The following is a 26,781-nucleotide window of genomic DNA, read 5'->3' as shown; positions in this document are numbered from 1 at the left end:
AAATGAGTAATTTTTGCTGGACTCTCATAATCTGTTGATTATTCTTGCATTAGACATGCAATAACTATCAAAAATGGTATCTCCCTTGGTTTCTCATTGGTGGGAAATTTAACTTCAAGATTAGGTAGGGTATGAGTCTAGATGAACACACCACAATATCACTCATATTCGAGTAGTAAACAGGCCAACCTGAACTGTAAAACATATCATAAGTGGAGGTAAGGCATAAGTTAGGAGTGAACTGAACACTGTTATGGGCAATTGGACTTCAAATAAAGTGTGGAAGGCAGTGAGGTTACTTTTTTCATGTTATGCAGATTAAACACACAGGGGAATTAGCTCAAATGGTAGAGCGCTCGCTTAGCATGCGAGAGGTAGCGGGATTGATGCCCGCATTCTCCATTATAAAATTTGCATACATTTTATTTTTAACTTGTCATTGCCAAGGTCATTGCAGAGTAAGAACAGAAAAATCACAGATGGCTTTCAAATATGGTCTCATTATAACAACTAAAGTGGTTTAATCAAAAGGGTTCAGGTATTCTTTAGCATGTGAGAGGAATTTGAATTCTTATGCAATCTCAAAATGAAGTTCTCACAACTTCCGTTTTCATTTTCTCTTATTTTTTTTGACACTCTGTCCTCTGAAGGATGTATAAATCTGGCTTTCCTTGCAAAACAAGAGTAGAGGAATATCCAGGATTTGATTTTTTTCACAAAAAGGGATTGGTCTGCATACTGTCTTAAGGAGGGAGCCCGGCTAGCTCAGTCGGTAGAGCATGAGACTCTTAATCTCCGGGTCGTGGGTTCGAGCCCCACGTTGGGCGAAAACGAGCAATTTTTGCCTGAATATTGCATTGACTCTCATAATATGGAGATTATTCTTGCATTAGACCTGCAATAACTCCCAAAAATTGTCCAGGACTGGATTTCCTTCATAAAAAATGATTAGTCTGCATACCATCTTGAAGTGGGAGCCCGGCTAGCTCAGTCGGTAGAGCATGAGACTTTTAATCTCAGGGTCGTGGGTTCGAGCTCCACGTTGGGCGAAAATGAGTAATTTTTGCTGGACTCTCATAATCTGGTGATTATTCTTGCATTAGACATGCAATAACTATCAAAAATGGTATCTCCCTTGGTTTCTCATTGGTGGGAAATTTAACTTCAAGATTAGGTAGAGTATGAGTCTAGATGAACACACCACAATATCACTCATAATCGAGTAGTAAACAGGCCAACCTGAACTGTAAAACATCCCATAAGTGGAGGTAAGGCATAAGTTAGGAGTGAACTGAACACTGTTATGGGCAATTGGACTTCAAATAAAGTGTGGAAGGCAGTGAGGTTACTTTTTTCATGTTATGCGGATTAAACACACAGGGGAATTAGCTCAAATGGTAGAGCGCTCGCTTAGCATGCGAGAGGTAGCGGGATCGATGCCCGCATTCTCCATTATAAAATTTGCATACATTTTATTTTTAACTTGTCATTGCCCATGGTCATTGCAGAGTAAGAACAGAAAAATCACAGATGGCTTTCAAATATGGTCTCATTATAACAACTAAAGTGGTTTAATCAAAAGGGTTCAGGTATTCTTTAGCATGTGAGAGGAATTTGAATTCTTATGCAATCTCAAAATGAAGTTCTCACAACTTCCATTTTCATTTTCTCTTATTTTTTTTGACACTCTGTCCTCTGAAGGATGTATAAATCTGGCTTTCCTTGCAAAACAAGAGTAGAGGAATATCCAGGATTTGATTTTTTTCACAAAAAGGGATTGGTCTGCATACTGTCTTAAGGAGGGAGCCCGGCTAGCTCAGTCGGTAGAGCATGAGACTCTTAATCTCAGGGTCGTGGGTTCGAGCCCCACGTTGGGGGAAAACGAGTAATTTTTTCCTGAATATTGCATTGACTCTCATAATATGGAGATTAATCTTACATTAGACCTGCAATAACTCCCAAAAATTGTCCAGGAATGGATTTCCTTCATAAAAAATGATTAGTCTGCATACCATCTTGAAGTGGGAGCCCGGCTAACTCAGTCGGTAGAGCATGAGACTCTTAATCTCAGGGTCGTGGGTTCGAGCCCCACGTTGGGCGAAAATGAGTAAATTTTGCTGGATTATTGCATTGACTCTCATAATCTGGTGAATATTCTTGCATTAGACATGCAATAACTATCAGAAATGGTATCTCCCTTGGTTTCTCATTGGTGGGAAATTTAACTTCAAGATTAGCTAGGGTATGAGTCTAGATAAACACAGCGCAATATCACTCATATTCGAGTAGTAAACAGGCCAACCTGAACTGTAAAACATCCCATAAGTGGAGGTAAGGCATAAGTTAGGAGTGAACTGAACACTGTTATGGGCAATTGGACTTCAAATAAAGTGTGGAACGCAGTAAGGTTACTTTTTTCATGTTATGCAGATTAAACACACAGGGGAATTAGCTCAAATAGTAAAGCGCTCGCTTAGCATGCGAGAGGTAGCGGGCTCGATGCCCGCATTCTCCATTATAAAATTTGCATACATTTTATTTTTAACTTGTCATTGCCAAGGTCATTGCAGAGTAAGAACAGAAAAATCACAGATGGCTTTCAAATATGGTCTCATTGTAACAACTAAAGTGGTTTAATCAAAAGGGTTCAGGTATTCTTTAGCATGTGAGAGGAATTTGAATTCTTATGCAATCTCAAAATGAAGTTCTCACAACTTCCATTTTCATTTTCTCTTATTTTTTTTGACACTCTGTCCTCTGAAGGATGTATAAATCTGGCTTTCCTTGCAAAACAAGAGTAGAGGAATATCCAGGATTTGATTTTCTTCACAAAAAGGGATTGGTCTGCATACTGTCTTAAGGAGGGAGCCCGGCTAGCTCAGTCGGTAGAGCATGAGACTCTTAATCTCAGGGTCGTGGGTTCGAGCTCCACGTTGGGGGAAAACGAGTAATTTTTGCCTGAATACTGCATTGACTCTCATAATATGGAGATTAATCTTGCATTAGACCTGCAATAACTCCCAAACATTGTCCAGGAATGGATTTCCTTCATAAAAAATGATTAGTCTGCATACCATCTTGAAGTGGGAGCCCGGCTAGCTCAGTCGGTAGAGCATGAGACTCTTAATCTCAGGGTCGTGGGTTCGAGCCTCACGTTGGGCGAAAATGAGTAATTTTTGCTGGACTCTCATAATCTGGTGATTATTCTTGCATTAGACATGCAATAACTATCAAAAATGGTATCTCCCTTGGTTTCTCATTGGTGGGAAATTTAACTTCAAGATTAGGTAGAGTATGAGTCTAGATGAACACACCACAATATCACTCATAATCGAGTAGTAAACAGGCCAACCTGAACTGTAAAACATCCCATAAGTGGAGGTAAGGCATAAGTTAGGAGTGAACTGAACACTGTTATGGGCAATTGGACTTCAAATAAAGTGTGGAAGGCAGTGAGGTTACTTTTTTCATGTTATGCGGATTAAACACACAGGGGAATTAGCTCAAATGGTAGAGCGCTCGCTTAGCATGCGAGAGGTAGCGGGATCGATGCCCGCATTCTCCATTATAAAATTTGCATACATTTTATTTTTAACTTGTCATTGCCCATGGTCATTGCAGAGTAAGAACAGAAAAATCACAGATGGCTTTCAAATATGGTCTCATTATAACAACTAAAGTGGTTTAATCAAAAGGGTTCAGGTATTCTTTAGCATGTGAGAGGAATTTGAATTCTTATGCAATCTCAAAATGAAGTTCTCACAACTTCCATTTTCATTTTCTCTTATTTTTTTTGACACTCTGTCCTCTGAAGGATGTATAAATCTGGCTTTCCTTGCAAAACAAGAGTAGAGGAATATCCAGGATTTGATTTTTTTCACAAAAAGGGATTGGTCTGCATACTGTCTTAAGGAGGGAGCCCGGCTAGCTCAGTCGGTAGAGCATGAGACTCTTAATCTCAGGGTCGTGGGTTCGAGCCCCACGTTGGGGGAAAACGAGTAATTTTTTCCTGAATATTGCATTGACTCTCATAATATGGAGATTAATCTTACATTAGACCTGCAATAACTCCCAAAAATTGTCCAGGAATGGATTTCCTTCATAAAAAATGATTAGTCTGCATTCCATCTTGAAGTGGGAGCCCGGCTAGCTCAGTCGGTAGAGCATGAGACTCTTAATCTCAGGGTCATGGGTTCGAGCCCCACGTTGGGCGAAAATGAGTAATTTTTGCTGGATTATTGCATTGACTCTCATAATCTGGTGAATATTCTTGCATTAGACATGCAATAACTATCAGAAATGGTATCTCCCTTGGTTTCTCATTGGTGGGAAATTTAACTTCAAGATTAGCTAGGGTATGAGTCTAGATGAACACAGCGCAATATCACTCATATTCGAGTAGTAAACAGGCCAACCTGAACTGTAAAACATCCCATAAGTGGAGGTAAGGCATAAGTTAGGAGTGAACTGAACACTGTTATGGGCAATTGGACTTCAAATAAAGTGTGGAATGCAGTAAGGTTACTTTTTTCATGTTATGCAGATTAAACACACAGGGGAATTAGCTCAAATAGTAAAGCGCTTGCTTAGCATGCGAGAGGTAGCGGGCTCGATGCCCGCATTCTCCATTATAAAATTTGCATACATTTTATTTTTAACTTGTCATTGCCAAGGTCATTGCAGAGTAAGAACAGAAAAATCACAGATGGCTTTCAAATATGGTCTCATTATAACAACTAAAGTGGTTTAATCAAAAGGGTTCAGGTATTCTTTAGCATGTGAAAGGAATTTGAATTCTTATGCAATCTCAAAATGAAGTTCTCACAACTTCCATTTTCATTTTCTCTTATTTTTTTTGACACTCTGTCCTCTGAAGGATGTATAAATCTGGCTTTCCTAGCAAAACAAGAGTAGAGGAATATCCAGGATTTGATTTTCTTCACAAAAAGGGATTGGTCTGCATACTGTCTTAAGGAGGGAGCCCGGCTAGCTCAGTCGGTAGAGCATGAGACTCTTAATCTCAGGGTCGTGGGTTCGAGCTCCACGTTGGGCGAAAACGAGTAATTTTTGCCTGAATACTGCATTGACTCTCATAATATGGAGATTAATCTTGCATTAGACCTGCAATAACTCCCAAAAATTGTCCAGGAATGGATTTCCTTCATAAAAAATGATTAGTCTGCATACCATCTTGAAGTGGGAGCCCGGCTAGCTCAGTCGGTAGAGCATGAGACTCTTAATCTCAGGGTTGTGGGTTCGAGCCTCACGTTGGACGAAAATGAGTAATTTTTGCTGGACTCTCATAATCTGGTGATTATTCTTGCATTAGACATGCAATAACTATCAAAAATGGTATCTCCCTTGGTTTCTCATTGGTGGGAAATTTAACTTCAAGATTAGGTAGGGTATGAGTCTAGATGAACACACCACAAAATCACTCATATTCGAGTAGTAAACAGGCCAACCTGAACTGTAAAACATCCCATAAGTGGAGGTAAGGCATAAGTTAGGAGTGAACTGAACACTGTTATGGGCAATTGGACTTCAAATAAAGTGTGGAAGGCAGTAAGGTTACTTTTTTCATGTTATGCTGATTAAACACACAGGGGAATTAGCTCAAATGGTAGAGCGCTCGCTTAGCATGCGAGAGGTAGCGGGATCGATGCCCGCATTCTCCATTATAAAATTTGCATACATTTTATTTTTAACTTGTCATTGCCAAGGTCATTGCAGAGTAAGAACAGAAAAATCACAGATGGCTTTCAAATATGGTCTCATTATAACAACTAAAGTGGTTTAATCAAAAGGGTTCAGGTATTCTTTAGCATGTGAGAGGAATTTGAATTCCTATGCAATCTCAAAATGAAGTTCTCACAACTTCCGTTTTCATTTTCTCTTATTTGTTTTGACACTCTGTCCTCTGAAGGATGTATAAATCTGGCTTTCCTTGCAAAACAAGAGTAGAGGAATATCCAGGATTTGATTTTTTTCACAAAAAGGGATTGGTCTGCATACTGTCTTAAGGAGGGAGCCCGGCTAGCTCAGTCGGTAGAGCATGAGACTCTTAATCTCAGGGTCGTGGGTTCGAGCCCCACGTTGGGCGAAAACGAGTAATTTTTGCCTGAATATTGCATTGACTCTCATAATATGGAGATTATTCTTGCATTAGACCTGCAATAACTCCCAAAAATTGTCCAGGACTGGATTTCCTTCATAAAAAATGATTAGTCTGCATACCATCTTGAAGTGGGAGCCCGGCTAGCTCAGTCGGTAGAGCATGAGACTTTTAATCTCAGGGTCGTGGGATCGAGCTCCAGGTTGGGCAAAAATGAGTAATTTTTGCTGGACTCTCATAATCTGGTGATTATTCTTGCATTAGACATGCAATAACTATCAAAAATGGTATCTCCCTTGGTTTCTCATTGGTGGGAAATTTAACTTCAAGATTAGGTAGAGTATGAGTCTAGATGAACACACCACAATATCACTCATATTCGAGTAGTAAACAGGCCAACCTGAACTGTAAAACATCCCATAAGTGGAGGTAAGGCATAAGTTAGGAGTGAACTGAACACTGTTATGGGCAATTGGACTTCAAATAAAGTGTGGAAGGCAGTGAGGTTACTTTTTTCATGTTATGCAGATTAAACACACAGGGGAATTAGCTCAAATGGTAGAGCGCTCGCTTAGCATGCGAGAGGTAGCGGGATCGATGCCCGCATTCTCCATTATAAAATTTGCATACATTTTATTTTTAACTTGTCATTGCCCATGGTCATTGCAGAGTAAGAACAGAAAAATCACAGATGGCTTTCAAATATGGTCTCATTATAACAACTAAAGTGGTTTAATCAAAAGGGTTCAGGTATTCTTTAGCATGTGAGAGGAATTTGAATTCTTATGCAATCTCAAAATGAAGTTCTCACAACTTCCATTTTCATTTTCTCTTATTTTTTTTGACACTCTGTCCTCTGAAGGATGTATAAATCTGGCTTTCCTTGCAAAACAAGAGTAGAGGAATATCCAGGATTTGATTTTTTTCACAAAAAGGGATTGGTCTGCATACTGTCTTAAGGAGGGAGCCCGGCTAGCTCAGTCGGTAGAGCATGAGACTCTTAATCTCAGGGTCGTGGGTTCGAGCCCCACGTTGGGCGAAAACGAGTAATTTTTTCCTGAATATTGCATTGACTCTCATAATATGGAGATTAATCTTGCATTAGACCTGCAATAACTCCCAAAAAGTGTCCAGGAATGGATTTCCTTCATAAAAAATGATTAGTCTGCATACCATCTTGAAGTGGGAGCCCAGCTAGCTCAGTCGGTAGAGCATGAGACTCTTAATCTCAGGGTCGTGGGTTCGAGCCCAACGTTGGACGAAAATGAGTAATTTTTGCTGGATTATTGCATTGACTCTCATAATCTGGTGAATATTCTTGCATTAGACATGCAATAACTATCAGAAATGGTATCTCCCTTGGTTTCTCATTGGTGGGAAATTTAACTTCAAGATTAGCTAGGGTATGAGTCTAGATGAACACCGCGCAATATCACTCATATTCGAGTAGTAAACAGGCCAACCTGAACTGTAAAACATCCCATAAGTGGAGGTAAGGCATAATTTAGGAGTGAACTGAACACTGTTATGGGCAATTGGACTCCAAATAAAGTGTGGAACGCAGTAAGGTTACTTTTTTCATGTTATGCAGATTAAACACACAGGGGAATTAGCTCAAATAGTAAAGCGCTCGCTTAGCATGCGAGATGTAGCGGGCTCGATGCCCGCATTCTCCATTATAAAATTTGCATACATTTTATTTTTAACTCGTCATTGCCAAGGTCATTGCAGAGTAAGAACAAAAAAATCACAGATGGCTTTCAAATATGGTCTCATTATAACAACTAAAGTGGTTTAATCAAAAGGGTTCAGGTATTCTTTAGCATGTGAGAGGAATTTGAATTCTTATGCAATCTCAAAATGAAGTTCTCACAACTTCCATTTTCATTTTCTCTTATTTTTTTTGACACTCTGTCCTCTGAAGGATGTATAAATCTGGCTTTCCTTGCAAAACAAGAGTAGAGGAATATCCAGGATTTGATTTTCTTCACAAAAAGGGATTGGTCTGCATACTGTCTTAAGGAGGGAGCCCGGCTAGCTCAGTCGGTAGAGCATGAGACTCTTAATCTCAGGGTCGTGGGTTCGAGCTCCACGTTGGGCGAAAACGAGTAATTTTTGCCTGAATACTGCATTGACTCTCATAATATGGAGATTAATCTTGCATTAGACCTGCAATAACTCCCAAAATTTGTCCAGGAATGGATTTCCTTCATAAAAAATGATTAGTCTGCATACCATCTTGAAGTTGGAGCCCGGCTAGCTCAGTCGGTAGAGCATGAGACTCTTAATCTCAGGGTCGTGGGTTCGAGCCTCACGTTGGGCGAAAATGAGTAATTTTTGCTGGACTCTCATAATCTGGTGATTATTCTTGCATTAGACATGCAATAACTATCAAAAATGGTATCTCCCTTGGTTTCTCATTGGTGGGAAATTTAACTTCAAGATTAGATAGGGTATGAGTCTAGATGAACACACCACAATATCACTCATATTCGAGTAGTAAACAGGCCAACCTGAACAGTAAAACATCCCATGAGTGGAGGTAAGGCATAAGTTAGGAGTGAACTGAACACTGTTATGGGCAATTGGACTTCAAATAAAGTGTGGAAGGCAGTGAGGTTACTTTTTTCATGTTATGCAGATTAAACACGCAGGGGAATTAGCTCAAATGGTGGAGCGCTCGCTTAGCATGCGAGAGGTAGCGGGATCGATGCCCGCATTCTCCATTATAAAATTTGCATACATTTTATTTTTAACTTGTCATTGCCAAGGTCATTGCAGAGTAAGAACAGAAAAATCACAGATGGCTTTCAAATATGGTCTCATTATAACAACTAAAGTGGTTTAATCAAAAGGGTTCAGGTATTCTTTAGCATGTGAGAGGAATTTGAATTCTTATGCAATCTCAAAATGAAGTTCTCACAACTTCCGTTTTCATTTTCTCTTATTTTTTTTGACACTCTGTCCTCTGAAAGATGTATAAATCTGGCTTTCCTTGCAAAACAAGAGTAGAGGAATATCCAGGATTTGATTTTTTTCACAAAAAGGGATTGGTCTGCATACTGTCTTAAGGAGGGAGCCCGGCTAGCTCAGTCGGTAGAGCATGAGACTCTTAATCTCAGGGTCGTGGGTTCGAGCCCCACGTTGGGCGAAAACGAGTAATTTTTGCCTGAATATTGCATTGACTCTCATAATATGGAGATTATTCTTGCATTAGACCTGCAATAACTCCCAAAAATTGTCCAGGACTGGATTTCCTTCATAAAAAATGATTAGTCTGCATACCATCTTGAAGTGGGAGCCCGGCTAGCTCAGTCGGTAGAGCATGAGACTTTTAATCTCAGGGTCGTGGGTTCGAGCTCCACGTTGGGCGAAAATGAGTAATTTTTGCTGGACTCTCATAATCTGGTGATTATTCTTGCATTAGACATGCAATAACTATCAAAAATGGTATCTCCCTTGGTTTCTCATTGGTGGGAAATTTAACTTCAAGATTAGGTAGGGTATGAGTCTAGATGAACACACCACAATATCACTCATATTCGAGTAGTAAACAGGCCAACCTGAACTGTAAAACATCCCATAAGTGGAGGTAAGGCATAAGTTAGGAGTGAACTGAACACTGTTATGGGCAATTGGACTTCAAATAAAGTGTGGAAGGCAGTGAGGTTACTTTTTTCATGTTATGCTGATTAAACACACAGGGGAATTAGCTCAAATGGTAGAGCGCTCGCTTAGCATGCGAGAGGTAGCGGGATCGATGCCCGCATTCTCCATTATAAAATTTGCATACATTTTATTTTTAACTTGTCATTGCCAAGGTCATTGCAGAGTAAGAACAGAAAAATCACAGATGGCTTTCAAATATGGTCTCATTATAACAACTAAAGTGGTTTAATCAAAAGGGTTCAGGTATTCTTTAGCATGTGAGAGGAATTTGAATTCCTATGCAATCTCAAAATGAAGTTCTCACAACTTCCGTTTTCATTTTCTCTTATTTGTTTTGACACTCTGTCCTCTGAAGGATGTATAAATCTGGCTTTCCTTGCAAAACAAGAGTAGAGGAATATCCAGGATTTGATTTTTTTCACAAAAAGGGATTGGTCTGCATACTGTCTTAAGGAGGGAGCCCGGCTAGCTCAGTCGGTAGAGCATGAGACTCTTAATCTCAGGGTCGTAGGTTCGAGCCCCACGTTGGGCGAAAACGAGTAATTTTTGCCTGAATATTGCATTGACTCTCATAATATGGAGATTATTCTTGCATTAGACCTGCAATAACTCCCAAAAATTGTCCCGGACTGGATTTCCTTCATAAAAAATGATTAGTCTGCATACCATCTTGAAGTGGGAGCCCGGCTAGCTCAGTCGGTAGAGCATGAGACTTTTAATCTCAGGGTCGTGGGTTCGAGCTCCAGGTTGGGCGAAAATGAGTAATTTTTGCTGGACTCTCATAATCTGGTGATTATTCTTGCATTAGACATGCAATAACTATCAAAAATGGTATCTCCCTTGGTTTCTCATTGGTGGGAAATTTAACTTCAAGATTAGGTAGAGTATGAGTCTAGATGAACACACCACAATATCACTCATATTCGAGTAGTAAACAGGCCAACCTGAACTGTAAAACATCCCATAAGTGGAGGTAAGGCATAAGTTAGGAGTGAACTGAACACTGTTATGGGCAATTGGACTTCAAATAAAGTGGGGAAGGCAGTGAGGTTACTTTTTTCATGTTATGCAGATTAAACACACAGGGGAATTAGCTCAAATGGTAGAGCGCTCGCTTAGCATGCGAGAGGTAGCGGGATCGATGCCCGCATTCTCCATTATAAAATTTGCATACATTTTATTTTTAACTTGTCATTGCCCATGGTCATTGCAGAGTAAGAACAGAAAAATCACAGATGGCTTTCAAATATGGTCTCATTATAACAACTAAAGTGGTTTAATCAAAAGGGTTCAGGTATTCTTTAGCATGTGAGAGGAATTTGAATTCTTATGCAATCTCAAAATGAAGTTCTCACAACTTCCATTTTCATTTTCTCTTATTTTTTTTGACACTCTGTCCTCTGAAGGATGTATAAATCTGGCTTTCCTTGCAAAACAAGAGTAGAGGAATATCCAGGATTTGATTTTTTTCACAAAAAGGGATTGGTCTGCATACTGTCTTAAGGAGGGAGCCCGGCTAGCTCAGTCGGTAGAGCATGAGACTCTTAATCTCAGGGTCGTGGGTTCGAGCCCCACGTTGGGCGAAAACGAGTAATTTTTTCCTGAATATTGCATTGACTCTCATAATATGGAGATTAATCTTGCATTAGACCTGCAATAACTCCCAAAAATTGTCCCGGACTGGATTTCCTTCATAAAAAATGATTAGTCTGCATACCATCTTGAAGTGGGAGCCCGGCTAGCTCAGTCGGTAGAGCATGAGACTTTTAATCTCAGGGTCGTGGGTTCGAGCTCCAGGTTGGGCGAAAATGAGTAATTTTTGCTGGACTCTCATAATCTGGTGATTATTCTTGCATTAGACATGCAATAACTATCAAAAATGGTATCTCCCTTGGTTTCTCATTGGTGGGAAATTTAACTTCAAGATTAGGTAGAGTATGAGTCTAGATGAACACACCACAATATCACTCATATTCGAGTAGTAAACAGGCCAACCTGAACAGTAAAACAACCCATAAGTGGAGGTAAGGCATAAGTTAGGAGTGAACTGAACACTGTTATGGGCAATTGGACTTCAAATAAAGTGGGGAAGGCAGTGAGGTTACTTTTTTCATGTTATGCAGATTAAACACACAGGGGAATTAGCTCAAATGGTAGAGCGCTCGCTTAGCATGCGAGAGGTAGCGGGATCGATGCCCGCATTCTCCATTATAAAATTTGCATACATTTTATTTTTAACTTGTCATTGCCCATGGTCATTGCAGAGTAAGAACAGAAAAATCACAGATGGCTTTCAAATATGGTCTCATTATAACAACTAAAGTGGTTTAATCAAAAGGGTTCAGGTATTCTTTAGCATGTGAGAGGAATTTGAATTCTTATGCAATCTCAAAATGAAGTTCTCACAACTTCCATTTTCATTTTCTCTTATTTTTTTTGACACTCTGTCCTCTGAAGGATGTATAAATCTGGCTTTCCTTGCAAAACAAGAGTAGAGGAATATCCAGGATTTGATTTTTTTCACAAAAAGGGATTGGTCTGCATACTGTCTTAAGGAGGGAGCCCGGCTAGCTCAGTCGGTAGAGCATGAGACTCTTAATCTCAGGGTCGTGGGTTCGAGCCCCACGTTGGGCGAAAACGAGTAATTTTTTCCTGAATATTGCATTGACTCTCATAATATGGAGATTAATCTTGCATTAGACCTGCAATAACTCCCAAAAATTGTCCAGGAATGGATTTCCTTCATAAAAAATGATTAGTCTGCATACCATCTTGAAGTGGGAGCCCAGCTAGCTCAGTCGGTAGAGCATGAGACTCTTAATCTCAGGGTCGTGGGTTCGAGCCCCACGTTTGACGAAAATGAGTAATTTTTGCTGGATTATTGCATTGACTCTCATAATCTGGTGAATATTCTTGCATTAGACATGCAATAACTATCAGAAATGGTATCTCCCTTGGTTTCTCATTGGTGGGAAATTTAACTTCAAGATTAGCTAGGGTATGAGTCTAGATGAACACCGCGCAATATCACTCATATTCGAGTAGTAAACAGGCCAACCTCAACTGTAAAACATCCCATAAGTGGAGGTAAGGCATAATTTAGGAGTGAACTGAACACTGTTATGGGCAATTGGACTTCAAATAAAGTGTGGAACGCAGTAAGGTTACTTTTTTTATGTTATGCAGATTAAACACACAGGGGAATTAGCTCAAATAGTAAAGCGCTCGCTTAGCATGCGAGAGGTAGTGGGCTCGATGCCCGCATTCTCCATTATAAAATTTGCATACATTTTATTTTTAACTTGTCATTGCCAAGGTCATTGCAGAGTAAGAACAGAAAAATCACAGATGGCTTTCAAATATGGTCTCATTATAACAACTAAAGTGGTTTAATCAAAAGGGTTCAGGTATTCTTTAGCATGTGAGAGGAATTTGAATTCTTATGCAATCTCAAAATGAAGTTCTCACAACTTCCATTTTCATTTTCTCTTATTTTTTTTGACACTCTGTCCTCTGAAGGATGTATAAATCTGGCTTTCCTTGCAAAACAAGAGTAGAGGAATATCCAGGATTTGATTTTCTTCACAAAAAGGGATTGGTCTGCATACTGTCTTAAGGAGGGAGCCCGGCTAGCTCAGTCGGTAGAGCATGAGACTCTTAATCTCAGGGTCGTGGGTTCGAGCTCCACGTTGGGCAAAAACGAGTAATTTTTGCCTGAATACTGCATTGACTCTCATAATATGGAGATTAATCTTGCATTAGACCTGCAATAACTCCCAAAAATTGTCCAGGAATGGATTTCCTTCATAAAAAATGATTAGTCTGCATACCATCTTGAAGTGGGAGCCCAGCTAGCTCAGTCGGTAGAGCATGAGACTCTTAATCTCAGGGTCGTGGGTTCGAGCCTCACGTTGGGCGAAAATGAGTAATTTTTGCTGGACTCTCATAATCTGGTGATTATTCTTGCATTAGACATGCAATAACTATCAAAAATGGTATCTCCCTTGGTTTCTCATTGGTGGGAAATTTAACTTCAAGATTAGATAGGGTATGAGTCTAGATGAACACACCACAATATCACTCATATTCGAGTAGTAAACAGGCCAACCTGAACTGTAAAACATCCCATAAGTGGAGGTAAGGCATAAGTTAGGAGTGAACTGAACACTGTTATGGGCAATTGGACTTCAAATAAAGTGTGGAAGGCAGTGAGGTTACTTTTTTCATGTTATGCAGATTAAACACGCAGGGGAATTAGCTCAAATGGTAGAGCGCTCGCTTAGCATGCGAGAGGTAGCGGGATTAATGCCCGCATTCTCCATTATAAAATTTGCATACATTTTATTTTTAACTTGTCATTGCCAAGGTCATTGCAGAGTAAGAACAGAAAAATCACAGATGGCTTTCAAATATGGTCTCATTATAACAACTAAAGTGGTTTAATCAAAAGGGTTCAGGTATTCTTTAGCATGTGAGAGGAATTTGAATTCCTATGCAATCTCAAAATGAAGTTCTCACAACTTCCGTTTTCATTTTCTCTTATTTGTTTTGACACTCTGTCCTCTGAAGGATGTATAAATCTGGCTTTCCTTGCAAAACAAGAGTAGAGGAATATCCAGGATTTGATTTTTTTCACAAAAAGGGATTGGTCTGCATACTGTCTTAAGGAGGGAGCCCGGCTAGCTCAGTCGGTAGAGCATGAGACTCTTAATCTCAGGGTCGTGGGTTCGAGCCCCACGTTGGGCGAAAACGAGTAATTTTTGCCTGAATATTGCATTGACTCTCATAATATGGAGATTATTCTTGCATTAGACCTGCAATAACTCCCAAAAATTGTCCAGGACTGGATTTCCTTCATAAAAAATGATTAGTCTGCATACCATCTTGAAGTGGGAGCCCGGCTAGCTCAGTCGGTAGAGCATGAGACTTTTAATCTCAGGGTCGTGGGATCGAGCTCCAGGTTGGGCGAAAATGAGTAATTTTTGCTGGACTCTCATAATCTGGTGATTATTCTTGCATTAGACATGCAATAACTATCAAAAATGGTATCTCCCTTGGTTTCTCATTGGTGGGAAATTTAACTTCAAGATTAGGTAGAGTATGAGTCTAGATGAACACACCACAATATCACTCATATTCGAGTAGTAAACAGGCCAACCTGAACTGTAAAACATCCCATAAGTGGAGGTAAGGCATAAGTTAGGAGTGAACTGAACACTGTTATGGGCAATTGGACTTCAAATAAAGTGTGGAAGGCAGTGAGGTTACTTTTTTCATGTTATGCAGATTAAACACACAGGGGAATTAGCTCAAATGGTAGAGCGCTCGCTTAGCATGCGAGAGGTAGCGGGATCGATGCCCGCATTCTCCATTATAAAATTTGCATACATTTTATTTTTAACTTGTCATTGCCCATGGTCATTGCAGAGTAAGAACAGAAAAATCACAGATGGCTTTCAAATATGGTCTCATTATAACAACTAAAGTGGTTTAATCAAAAGGGTTCAGGTATTCTTTAGCATGTGAGAGGAATTTGAATTCTTATGCAATCTCAAAATGAAGTTCTCACAACTTCCATTTTCATTTTCTCTTATTTTTTTTGACACTCTGTCCTCTGAAGGATGTATAAATCTGGCTTTCCTTGCAAAACAAGAGTAGAGGAATGTCCAGGATTTGATTTTTTTCACAAAAAGGGATTGGTCTGCATACTGTCTTAAGGAGGGAGCCCGGCTAGCTCAGTCGGTAGAGCATGAGACTCTTAATCTCAGGGTCGTGGGTTCGAGCCCCACGTTGGGCGAAAACGAGTAATTTTTTCCTGAATATTGCATTGACTCTCATAATATGGAGATTAATCTTGCATTAGACCTGCAATAACTCCCAAAAATTGTCCAGGAATGGATTTCCTTCATAAAAAATGATTAGTCTGCATACCATCTTGAAGTGGGAGCCCAGCTAGCTCAGTCGGTAGAGCATGAGACTCTTAATATCAGGGTCGTGGGTTCGAGCCCCACGTTGGACGAAAATGAGTAATTTTTGCTGGATTATTGCATTGACTCTCATAATCTGGTGAATATTCTTGCATTAGACATGCAATAACTATCAGAAATGGTATCTCCCTTGGTTTCTCATTGGTGGGAAATTTAACTTCAAGATTAGCTAGGGTATGAGTCTAGATGAACACCGCGCAATATCACTCATATTCGAGTAGTAAACAGGCCAACCTGAACTGTAAAACATCCCATAAGTGGAGGTAAGGCATAAGTTAGGAGTGAACTGAACACTGTTATGGGCAATTGGACTTCAAATAAAGTGTGGAACGCAGTAAGGTTACTTTTTTCATGTTATGCAGATTAAACACACAGGGGAATTAGCTCAAATAGTAAAGCGCTCGCTTAGCATGCGAGATGTAGCGGGCTCGATGCCCGCATTCTCCATTATAAAATTTGCATACATTTTATTTTTAACTTGTCATTGCCAAGGTCATTGCAGAGTAAGAACAGAAAAATCACAGATGGCTTTCAAATATGGTCTCATTATAACAACTAAAGTGGTTTAATCAAAAGGGTTCAGGTATTCTTTAGCATGTGAGAGGAATTTGAATTCTTATGCAATCTCAAAATGAAGTTCTCACAACTTCCATTTTCATTTTCTCTTATTTTTTTTTGACACTCTGTCCTCTGAAGGATGTATAAATCTGGCTTTCCTTGCAAAACAAGAGTAGAGGAATATCCAGGATTTGATTTTCTTCACAAAAAGGGATTGGTCTGCATACTGTCTTAAGGAGGGAGCCCGGCTAGCTCAGTCGGTAGAGCATGAGACTCTTAATCTAAGGGTCGTGGGTTCGAGCTCCACGTTGGGCGAAAACGAGTAATTTTTGCCTGAATACTGCATTGACTCTCATAATATGGAGATTAATCTTGCATTAGACCTGCAATAACTCCCAAAAATTGTCCAGGAATGGATTTCCTTCATAAAAAATGATTAGTCTGCATACCATCTTGAAGTGGGAGCCCGGCTAGCTCAGTCGGTAGAGCATGAGACTCTTAATCTCAGGGTCGTGGGTTCGAGCCTCACGTTGGGCGAAAATGAGTAATTTTTGCTGGACTCTCATAATCTGGTGATTATTCTTGCATTAGACATGCAATAACTATCAAAAATGGTATCTCCCTTGGTTTCTCATTGGTGGGAAATTTAACTTCAAGATTAGATAGGGTATGAGTCTAGATGAACACACCACAATATCACTCATATTCGAGTAGTAAACAGGCCAACCTGAACTGTAAAACATCCCATAAGTGGAGGTAAGGCATAAGTTAGGAGTGAACTGAACACTGTTATGGGCAATTGGACTTCAAATAAAGTGTGGAAGGCAGTGAGGTTACTTTTTTCATGTTATGCAGATTAAACACGCAGGGGAATTAGCTCAAATGGTAGAGCGCTCGCTTAGCATGCGAGAGGTAGCGGGATCGATGCCCGCATTCTCCATTATAAAATTTGCATACATTTTATTTTTAACTTGTCATTGCCAAGGTCATTGCAGAGTAAGAACAGAAAAATCACAGATGGCTTTCAAATATGGTCTCATTCTAACAACTAAAGTGGTTTAATCAAAAGGGTTCAGGTATTCTTTAGCATGTGAGAGGAATTTGAATTCTTATGCAATCTCAAAATGAAGTTCTCACAACTTCCATTTTCATTTTCTCTTATTTTTTTTGACACTCTGTCCTCTGAAGGATGTATAAATCTGGCTTTCCTTGTAAAACAAGAGTAGAGGAATATCCAGGATTTGATTTTTTTCACAAAAAGGGATTGGTCTGCATACTGTCTTAAGGAGGGAGCCCGGCTAGCTCAGTCGGTAGAGCATGAGACTCTTAATCTCAGGGTCGTGGGTTCGAGCTCCACGTTGGGCGAAAACGAGTAATTTTTGCCTGAATATTGCATTGACTCTCATAATATGGAGATTAATCTTGCATTAGACCTGCAATCACTCCCAAAAATTGTCCAGGAATGGATTTCCTTCATAAAAAATGATTAGTCTGCATACCATCTTGAAGTGGGAGCCCGGCTAGCTCAGTCGGTAGAGCATGAGACTCTTAATCTCAGGGTCGTGGGTTTGAGCCCCACGTTGGGCGAAATTGAGTAATTTTTGCTGGACTCTCATAATCTGGTGATTATTCTTGCATTAGACATGCAATAACTATCAAAAATGGTATCTCCCTTGGTTTCTCATTGGTGGGAAATTTAACTTCAAGATTAGGTAGGGTATGAGTCTAGATGAACACACCACAATATCACTCATATTCGAGTAGTAAACAGGCCAACCTGAACTGTAAAACATCCCATAAGTGGAGGTAAGGCATAAGTTAGGAGTGAACTGAACACTGTTATGGGCAATTGGACTGCAAATAAAGTGTGGAAGGCAGTGAGGTTACTTTTTTCATGTTATGCAGATTAAACACACAGGGGAATTAGCTCAAATGGTAGAGTGCTTGCTTAGCATGCGAGAGGTAGCGGGATCGATGCCCGCATTCTCCATTATAAAATTTGCATACATTTTATTTTTAACTTGTCATTGCCCATGGTCATTGCAGAGTAAGAACAGAAAAATCACAGATGGCTTTCAAATATGGTCTCATTATAACAACTAAAGTGGTTTAATCAAAAGGGTTCAGGTATTCTTTAGCATGTGAGAGGAATTTGAATTCTTATGCAATCTCAAAATGAAGTTCTCACAACTTCCATTTTCATTTTCTCTTATTTTTTTTGACACTCTGTCCTCTGAAGGATGTATAAATCTGGCTTTCCTTGTAAAACAAGAGTAGAGGAATATCCAGGATTTGATTTTTTTCACAAAAAGGGATTGGTCTGCATACTGTCTTAAGGAGGGAGCCCGGCTAGCTCAGTCGGTAGAGCATGAGACTCTTAATCTCAGGGTCGTGGGTTCGAGCTCCACGTTGGGCGAAAACGAGTAATTTTTGCCTGAATATTGCATTGACTCTCATAATATGGAGATTAATCTTGCATTAGACCTGCAATAACTCCCAAAAATTGTCCAGGAATGGATTTCCTTCATAAAAAATGATTAGTCTGCATACCATCTTGAAGTGGGAGCCCGGCTAGCTCAGTCGGTAGAGCATGAGACTCTTAATCTCAGGGTCGTGGGTTTGAGCCCCACGTTGGGCGAAAATGAGTAATTTTTGCTGGACTCTCATAATCTGGTGATTATTCTTGCATTAGACATGCAATAACTATCAAAAATGGTATCTCCCTTGGTTTCTCATTGGTGGGAAATTTAACTTCAAGATTAGGTAGGGTATGAGTCTAGATGAACACACCACAATATCACTCATATTCGAGTAGTAAACAGGCCAACCTGAACTGTAAAACATCCCATAAGTGGAGGTAAGGCATAAGTTAGGAGTGAACTGAACACTGTTATGGGCAATTGGACTGCAAATAAAGTGTGGAAGGCAGTGAGGTTACTTTTTTCATGTTATGCAGATTAAACACACAGGGGAATTAGCTCAAATGGTAGAGTGCTCGCTTAGCATGCGAGAGGTAGCGGGATTGATGCCCGCATTCTCCATTATAAAATTTGCATACATTTTATTTTTAACTTGTCATTGCCCATGGTCATTGCAGAGTAAGAACAGAAAAATCACAGATGGCTTTCAAATATGGTCTCAATATAACAACTAAAGTGGTTTAATCAAAAGGGTTCAGGTATTCTTTAGCATGTGAGAGGAATTTGAATTCTTATGCAATCTCAAAATGAAGTTCTCACAACTTCCATTTTCATTTTCTCTTATTTTTTTTGACACTCTGTCCTCTGAAGGATGTATAAATCTGGCTTTCCTTGCAAAACAAGAGTAGAGGAATATCCAGGATTTGATTTTTTTCACAAAAAGGGATTGGTCTGCATACTGGCTTAAGGAGGGAGCCCGGCTAGCTCAGTCGGTAGAGCATGAGACTCTTAATCTCAGGGTCGTGGGTTCGAGCCCCACGTTGGGCGAAAACGAGTAATTTTTGCCTGAATATTGCATTGACTCTCATAATATGGAGATTAATCTTGCATTAGACCTGCAATAACTCCCAAAAATTGTCCAGGAATGGATTTCCTTCATAAAAAATGATTAGTCTGCATACCATCTTGAAGTGGGAGCCCGGCTAGCTCAGTCGGTAGAGCATGAGACTCTTAATCTCAGGGTCGTGGGTTCGAGCCCCACGTTGGGCGAAAATGAGTAATTTTTGCTGGACTCTCATAATCTGGTGATTATTCTTGCATTAGACATGCAATAACTATCAAAAATGGTATCTCCCTTGGTTTCTCATTGGTGGGAAATTTAACTTCAATATTAGGTAGAGTATGAGTCTAGATGAACACACCACAATATCACTCATAATCGAGTAGTAAACAGGCCAACCTGAACTGTAAAACATCCCATAAGTGGAGGTAAGGCATAAGTTAGGAGTGAACTGAACACTGTTATGGGCAATTGGACTTCAAATAAAGTGTGGAAGGCAGTGAGGTTACTTTTTTCATGTTATGCAGATTAAACACACAGGGGAATTAGCTCAAATGGTAGAGCGCTCGCTTAGCATGCGAGAGGTAGCGGGATCGATGCCCGCATTCTCCATTATAAAATTTGCATACATTTTATTTTTAACTTGTCATTGCCCATGGTCATTGCAGAGTAAGAACAGAAAAATCACAGATGGCTTTCAAATATGGTCTCATTATAACAACTAAAGTGGTTTAATCAAAAGGGTTCAGGTATTCTTTAGCATGTGAGAGGAATTTGAATTCTTATGCAATCTCAAAATGAAGTTCTCACAACTTCCATTTTCATTTTCTCTTATTTTTTTTGACACTCTTTCCTCTGAAGGATGTATAAATCTGGCTTTCCTTGCAAAACAAGAGTAGAGGAATATCCAGGATTTGATTTTTTTCACAAAAAGGGATTGGTCTGCATACTGTCTTAAGGAGGGAGCCCGGCTAGCTCAGTCGGTAGAGCATGAGACTCTTAATCTCAGGGTCGTGGGTTCGAGCCCCACGTTGGGCGAAAATGAGTAATTTTTGCTGGATTATTGCATTGACTCTCATAATCTGGTGAATATTCTTGCATTAGACATGCAATAACTATCAGAAATGGTATCTCCCTTGGTTTCTCATTGGTGGGAAATTTAACTTCAAGATTAGCTAGGGTATGAGTCTAGATGAACACAGCGCAATATCACTCATATTCGAGTAGTAAACAGGCCAACCTGAACTGTAAAACATCCCATAAGTGGAGGTAAGGCATAAGTTAGGAGTGAACTGAACACTGTTATGGGCAATTGGACTTCAAATAAAGTGTGGAAGGCAGTGAGGTTACTTTTTTCATGTTATGCAGATTAAACACACAGGGGAATTAGCTCAAATGGTAGAGCGCTCGCTTAGCATGCGAGAGGTAGCGGGATCGATGCCCGCATTCTCCATTATAAAATTTGCATACATTTTATTTTTAACTTGTCATTGCCCATGGTCATTGCAGAGTAAGAACAGAAAAATCACAGATGGCTTTCAAATATGGTCTCATTATAACAACTAAAGTGGTTTAATCAAAAGGGTTCAGGTATTCTTTAGCATGTGAGAGGAATTTGAATTCTTATGCAATCTCAAAATGAAGTTCTCACAACTTCCATTTTCATTTTCTCTTATTTTTTTTGACACTCTGTCCTCTGAAGGATGTATAAATCTGGCTTTCCTTGCAAAACAAGAGTAGAGGAATGTCCAGGATTTGATTTTTTTCACAAAAAGGGATTGGTCTGCATACTGTCTTAAGGAGGGAGCCCGGCTAGCTCAGTCGGTAGAGCATGAGACTCTTAATCTCAGGGTCGTGGGTTCGAGCCCCACGTTGGGCGAAAACGAGTAATTTTTTCCTGAATATTGCATTGACTCTCATAATATGGAGATTAATCTTGCATTAGACCTGCAATAACTCCCAAAAATTGTCCAGGAATGGATTTCCTTCATAAAAAATGATTAGTCTGCATACCATCTTGAAGTGGGAGCCCAGCTAGCTCAGTCGGTAGAGCATGAGACTCTTAATATCAGGGTCGTGGGTTCGAGCCCCACGTTGGACGAAAATGAGTAATTTTTGCTGGATTATTGCATTGACTCTCATAATCTGGTGAATATTCTTGCATTAGACATGCAATAACTATCAGAAATGGTATCTCCCTTGGTTTCTCATTGGTGGGAAATTTAACTTCAAGATTAGCTAGGGTATGAGTCTAGATGAACACCGCGCAATATCACTCATATTCGAGTAGTAAACAGGCCAACCTGAACTGTAAAACATCCCATAAGTGGAGGTAAGGCATAAGTTAGGAGTGAACTGAACACTGTTATGGGCAATTGGACTTCAAATAAAGTGTGGAACGCAGTAAGGTTACTTTTTTCATGTTATGCAGATTAAACACACAGGGGAATTAGCTCAAATAGTAAAGCGCTCGCTTAGCATGCGAGATGTAGCGGGCTCGATGCCCGCATTCTCCATTATAAAATTTGCATACATTTTATTTTTAACTTGTCATTGCCAAGGTCATTGCAGAGTAAGAACAGAAAAATCACAGATGGCTTTCAAATATGGTCTCATTATAACAACTAAAGTGGTTTAATCAAAAGGGTTCAGGTATTCTTTAGCATGTGAGAGGAATTTGAATTCTTATGCAATCTCAAAATGAAGTTCTCACAACTTCCATTTTCATTTTCTCTTATTTTTTTTTGACACTCTGTCCTCTGAAGGATGTATAAATCTGGCTTTCCTTGCAAAACAAGAGTAGAGGAATATCCAGGATTTGATTTTCTTCACAAAAAGGGATTGGTCTGCATACTGTCTTAAGGAGGGAGCCCGGCTAGCTCAGTCGGTAGAGCATGAGACTCTTAATCTAAGGGTCGTGGGTTCGAGCTCCACGTTGGGCGAAAACGAGTAATTTTTGCCTGAATACTGCATTGACTCTCATAATATGGAGATTAATCTTGCATTAGACCTGCAATAACTCCCAAAAATTGTCCAGGAATGGATTTCCTTCATAAAAAATGATTAGTCTGCATACCATCTTGAAGTGGGAGCCCGGCTAGCTCAGTCGGTAGAGCATGAGACTCTTAATCTCAGGGTCGTGGGTTCGAGCCTCACGTTGGGCGAAAATGAGTAATTTTTGCTGGACTCTCATAATCTGGTGATTATTCTTGCATTAGACATGCAATAACTATCAAAAATGGTATCTCCCTTGGTTTCTCATTGGTGGGAAATTTAACTTCAAGATTAGATAGGGTATGAGTCTAGATGAACACACCACAATATCACTCATATTCGAGTAGTAAACAGGCCAACCTGAACTGTAAAACATCCCATAAGTGGAGGTAAGGCATAAGTTAGGAGTGAACTGAACACTGTTATGGGCAATTGGACTTCAAATAAAGTGTGGAAGGCAGTGAGGTTACTTTTTTCATGTTATGCAGATTAAACACGCAGGGGAATTAGCTCAAATGGTAGAGCGCTCGCTTAGCATGCGAGAGGTAGCGGGATCGATGCCCGCATTCTCCATTATAAAATTTGCATACATTTTATTTTTAACTTGTCATTGCCAAGGTCATTGCAGAGTAAGAACAGAAAAATCACAGATGGCTTTCAAATATGGTCTCATTCTAACAACTAAAGTGGTTTAATCAAAAGGGTTCAGGTATTCTTTAGCATGTGAGAGGAATTTGAATTCTTATGCAATCTCAAAATGAAGTTCTCACAACTTCCATTTTCATTTTCTCTTATTTTTTTTGACACTCTGTCCTCTGAAGGATGTATAAATCTGGCTTTCCTTGTAAAACAAGAGTAGAGGAATATCCAGGATTTGATTGTTTTCACAAAAAGGGATTGGTCTGCATACTGTCTTAAGGAGGGAGCCCGGCTAGCTCAGTCGGTAGAGCATGAGACTCTTAATCTCAGGGTCGTGGGTTCGAGCTCCACGTTGGGCGAAAACGAGTAATTTTTGCCTGAATATTGCATTGACTCTCATAATATGGAGATTAATCTTGCATTAGACCTGCAATCACTCCCAAAAATTGTCCAGGAATGGATTTCCTTCATAAAAAATGATTAGTCTGCATACCATCTTGAAGTGGGAGCCCGGCTAGCTCAGTCGGTAGAGCATGAGACTCTTAATCTCAGGGTCGTGGGTTTGAGCCCCACGTTGGGCGAAATTGAGTAATTTTTGCTGGACTCTCATAATCTGGTGATTATTCTTGCATTAGACATGCAATAACTATCAAAAATGGTATCTCCCTTGGTTTCTCATTGGTGGGAAATTTAACTTCAAGATTAGGTAGGGTATGAGTCTAGATGAACACACCACAATATCACTCATATTCGAGTAGTAAACAGGCCAACCTGAACTGTAAAACATCCCATAAGTGGAGGTAAGGCATAAGTTAGGAGTGAACTGAACACTGTTATGGGCAATTGGACTGCAAATAAAGTGTGGAAGGCAGTGAGGTTACTTTTTTCATGTTATGCAGATTAAACACACAGGGGAATTAGCTCAAATGGTAGAGTGCTTGCTTAGCATGCGAGAGGTAGCGGGATCGATGCCCGCATTCTCCATTATAAAATTTGCATACATTTTATTTTTAACTTGTCATTGCCCATGGTCATTGCAGAGTAAGAACAGAAAAATCACAGATGGCTTTCAAATATGGTCTCATTATAACAACTAAAGTGGTTTAATCAAAAGGGTTCAGGTATTCTTTAGCATGTGAGAGGAATTTGAATTCTTATGCAATCTCAAAATGAAGTTCTCACAACTTCCATTTTCATTTTCTCTTATTTTTTTTGACACTCTGTCCTCTGAAGGATGTATAAATCTGGCTTTCCTTGTAAAACAAGAGTAGAGGAATATCCAGGATTTGATTTTTTTCACAAAAAGGGATTGGTCTGCATACTGTCTTAAGGAGGGAGCCCGGCTAGCTCAGTCGGTAGAGCATGAGACTCTTAATCTCAGGGTCGTGGGTTCGAGCTCCACGTTGGGCGAAAACGAGTAATTTTTGCCTGAATATTGCATTGACTCTCATAATATGGAGATTAATCTTGCATTAGACCTGCAATAACTCCCAAAAATTGTCCAGGAATGGATTTCCTTCATAAAAAATGATTAGTCTGCATACCATCTTGAAGTGGGAGCCCGGCTAGCTCAGTCGGTAGAGCATGAGACTCTTAATCTCAGGGTCGTGGGTTTGAGCCCCACGTTGGGCGAAAATGAGTAATTTTTGCTGGACTCTCATAATCTGGTGATTATTCTTGCATTAGACATGCAATAACTATCAAAAATGGTATCTCCCTTGGTTTCTCATTGGTGGGAAATTTAACTTCAAGATTAGGTAGGGTATGAGTCTAGATGAACACACCACAATATCACTCATATTCGAGTAGTAAACAGGCCAACCTGAACTGTAAAACATCCCATAAGTGGAGGTAAGGCATAAGTTAGGAGTGAACTGAACACTGTTATGGGCAATTGGACTGCAAATAAAGTGTGGAAGGCAGTGAGGTTACTTTTTTCATGTTATGCAGATTAAACACACAGGGGAATTAGCTCAAATGGTAGAGAGCTCGCTTAGCATGCGAGAGGTAGCGGGATTGATGCCCGCATTCTCCATTATAAAATTTGCATACATTTTATTTTTAACTTGTCATTGCCCATGGTCATTGCAGAGTAAGAACAGAAAAATCACAGATGGCTTTCAAATATGGTCTCAATATAACAACTAAAGTGGTTTAATCAAAAGGGTTCAGGTATTCTTTAGCATGTGAGAGGAATTTGAATTCTTATGCAATCTCAAAATGAAGTTCTCACAACTTCCATTTTCATTTTCTCTTATTTTTTTTGACACTCTGTCCTCTGAAGGATGTATAAATCTGGCTTTCCTTGCAAAACAAGAGTAGAGGAATATCCAGGATTTGATTTTTTTCACAAAAAGGGATTGGTCTGCATACTGGCTTAAGGAGGGAGCCCGGCTAGCTCAGTCGGTAGAGCATGAGACTCTTAATCTCAGGGTCGTGGGTTCGAGCCCCACGTTGGGCGAAAACGAGTAATTTTTGCCTGAATATTGCATTGACTCTCATAATATGGAGATTAATCTTGCATTAGACCTGCAATAACTCCCAAAAATTGTCCAGGAATGGATTTCCTTCATAAAAAATGATTAGTCTGCATACCATCTTGAAGTGGGAGCCCGGCTAGCTCAGTCGGTAGAGCATGAGACTCTTAATCTCAGGGTCGTGGGTTCGAGCCCCACGTTGGGCGAAAATGAGTAATTTTTGCTGGACTCTCATAATCTGGTGATTATTCTTGCATTAGACATGCAATAACTATCAAAAATGGTATCTCCCTTGGTTTCTCATTGGTGGGAAATTTAACTTCAATATTAGGTAGAGTATGAGTCTAGATGAACACACCACAATATCACTCATAATCGAGTAGTAAACAGGCCAACCTGAACTGTAAAACATCCCATAAGTGGAGGTAAGGCATAAGTTAGGAGTGAACTGAACACTGTTATGGGCAATTGGACTTCAAATAAAGTGTGGAAGGCAGTGAGGTTACTTTTTTCATGTTATGCAGATTAAACACACAGGGGAATTAGCTCAAATGGTAGAGCGCTCGCTTAGCATGCGAGAGGTAGCGGGATCGATGCCCGCATTCTCCATTATAAAATTTGCATACATTTTATTTTTAACTTGTCATTGCCCATGGTCATTGCAGAGTAAGAACAGAAAAATCACAGATGGCTTTCAAATATGGTCTCATTATAACAACTAAAGTGGTTTAATCAAAAGGGTTCAGGTATTCTTTAGCATGTGAGAGGAATTTGAATTCTTATGCAATCTCAAAATGAAGTTCTCACAACTTCCATTTTCATTTTCTCTTATTTTTTTTGACACTCTTTCCTCTGAAGGATG

The 26,781-nt window shown here is 39.7% G+C and overlaps 13 non-coding genes across 13 annotated transcripts; all 13 read left to right on the top strand.

Moving 5' to 3' along the window:
• Window positions 1-1,379: 1,379 nt before the first annotated feature.
• Window positions 1,380-1,452, top strand: TRNAA-AGC (transfer RNA alanine (anticodon AGC)). The gene has a single exon. It is a non-coding gene; the product is annotated as a tRNA-Ala (tRNA).
• A 2,040-nt stretch (window positions 1,453-3,492) lies between these two features.
• TRNAA-AGC (transfer RNA alanine (anticodon AGC)) lies at window positions 3,493-3,565 on the top strand. The gene has a single exon. It is a non-coding gene; the product is annotated as a tRNA-Ala (tRNA).
• A 2,040-nt stretch (window positions 3,566-5,605) lies between these two features.
• Window positions 5,606-5,678, top strand: TRNAA-AGC (transfer RNA alanine (anticodon AGC)). Its single transcript has one exon. It is a non-coding gene; the product is annotated as a tRNA-Ala (tRNA).
• A 977-nt stretch (window positions 5,679-6,655) lies between these two features.
• On the top strand, window positions 6,656-6,728 carry TRNAA-AGC (transfer RNA alanine (anticodon AGC)). The gene has a single exon. It is a non-coding gene; the product is annotated as a tRNA-Ala (tRNA).
• Window positions 6,729-9,818: 3,090 nt separating this feature from the next.
• Window positions 9,819-9,891, top strand: TRNAA-AGC (transfer RNA alanine (anticodon AGC)). The gene has a single exon. It is a non-coding gene; the product is annotated as a tRNA-Ala (tRNA).
• Window positions 9,892-10,868: 977 nt separating this feature from the next.
• On the top strand, window positions 10,869-10,941 carry TRNAA-AGC (transfer RNA alanine (anticodon AGC)). The gene has a single exon. It is a non-coding gene; the product is annotated as a tRNA-Ala (tRNA).
• Window positions 10,942-11,919: 978 nt separating this feature from the next.
• TRNAA-AGC (transfer RNA alanine (anticodon AGC)) lies at window positions 11,920-11,992 on the top strand. The gene has a single exon. It is a non-coding gene; the product is annotated as a tRNA-Ala (tRNA).
• A 3,090-nt stretch (window positions 11,993-15,082) lies between these two features.
• On the top strand, window positions 15,083-15,155 carry TRNAA-AGC (transfer RNA alanine (anticodon AGC)). Its single transcript has one exon. It is a non-coding gene; the product is annotated as a tRNA-Ala (tRNA).
• Window positions 15,156-17,196: 2,041 nt separating this feature from the next.
• Window positions 17,197-17,269, top strand: TRNAA-AGC (transfer RNA alanine (anticodon AGC)). Its single transcript has one exon. It is a non-coding gene; the product is annotated as a tRNA-Ala (tRNA).
• A 3,079-nt stretch (window positions 17,270-20,348) lies between these two features.
• TRNAA-AGC (transfer RNA alanine (anticodon AGC)) lies at window positions 20,349-20,421 on the top strand. The gene has a single exon. It is a non-coding gene; the product is annotated as a tRNA-Ala (tRNA).
• Window positions 20,422-21,189: 768 nt separating this feature from the next.
• On the top strand, window positions 21,190-21,262 carry TRNAA-AGC (transfer RNA alanine (anticodon AGC)). Its single transcript has one exon. It is a non-coding gene; the product is annotated as a tRNA-Ala (tRNA).
• Window positions 21,263-23,303: 2,041 nt separating this feature from the next.
• Window positions 23,304-23,376, top strand: TRNAA-AGC (transfer RNA alanine (anticodon AGC)). Its single transcript has one exon. It is a non-coding gene; the product is annotated as a tRNA-Ala (tRNA).
• Window positions 23,377-26,455: 3,079 nt separating this feature from the next.
• TRNAA-AGC (transfer RNA alanine (anticodon AGC)) lies at window positions 26,456-26,528 on the top strand. The gene has a single exon. It is a non-coding gene; the product is annotated as a tRNA-Ala (tRNA).
• The last annotated feature ends 253 nt before the right edge of the window (window positions 26,529-26,781 follow it).

This window comes from Lissotriton vulgaris, chromosome 1_1, assembly GCF_964263255.1.
Source record: "Lissotriton vulgaris chromosome 1_1, aLisVul1.2, whole genome shotgun sequence".
In the NCBI taxonomy this organism is placed as follows: Eukaryota; Metazoa; Chordata; class Amphibia; order Caudata; family Salamandridae; genus Lissotriton; species Lissotriton vulgaris.
The sequence above is the reverse complement of the archived record's forward strand: the minus strand, read 5'-3'. Positions and strand labels throughout refer to the sequence as shown.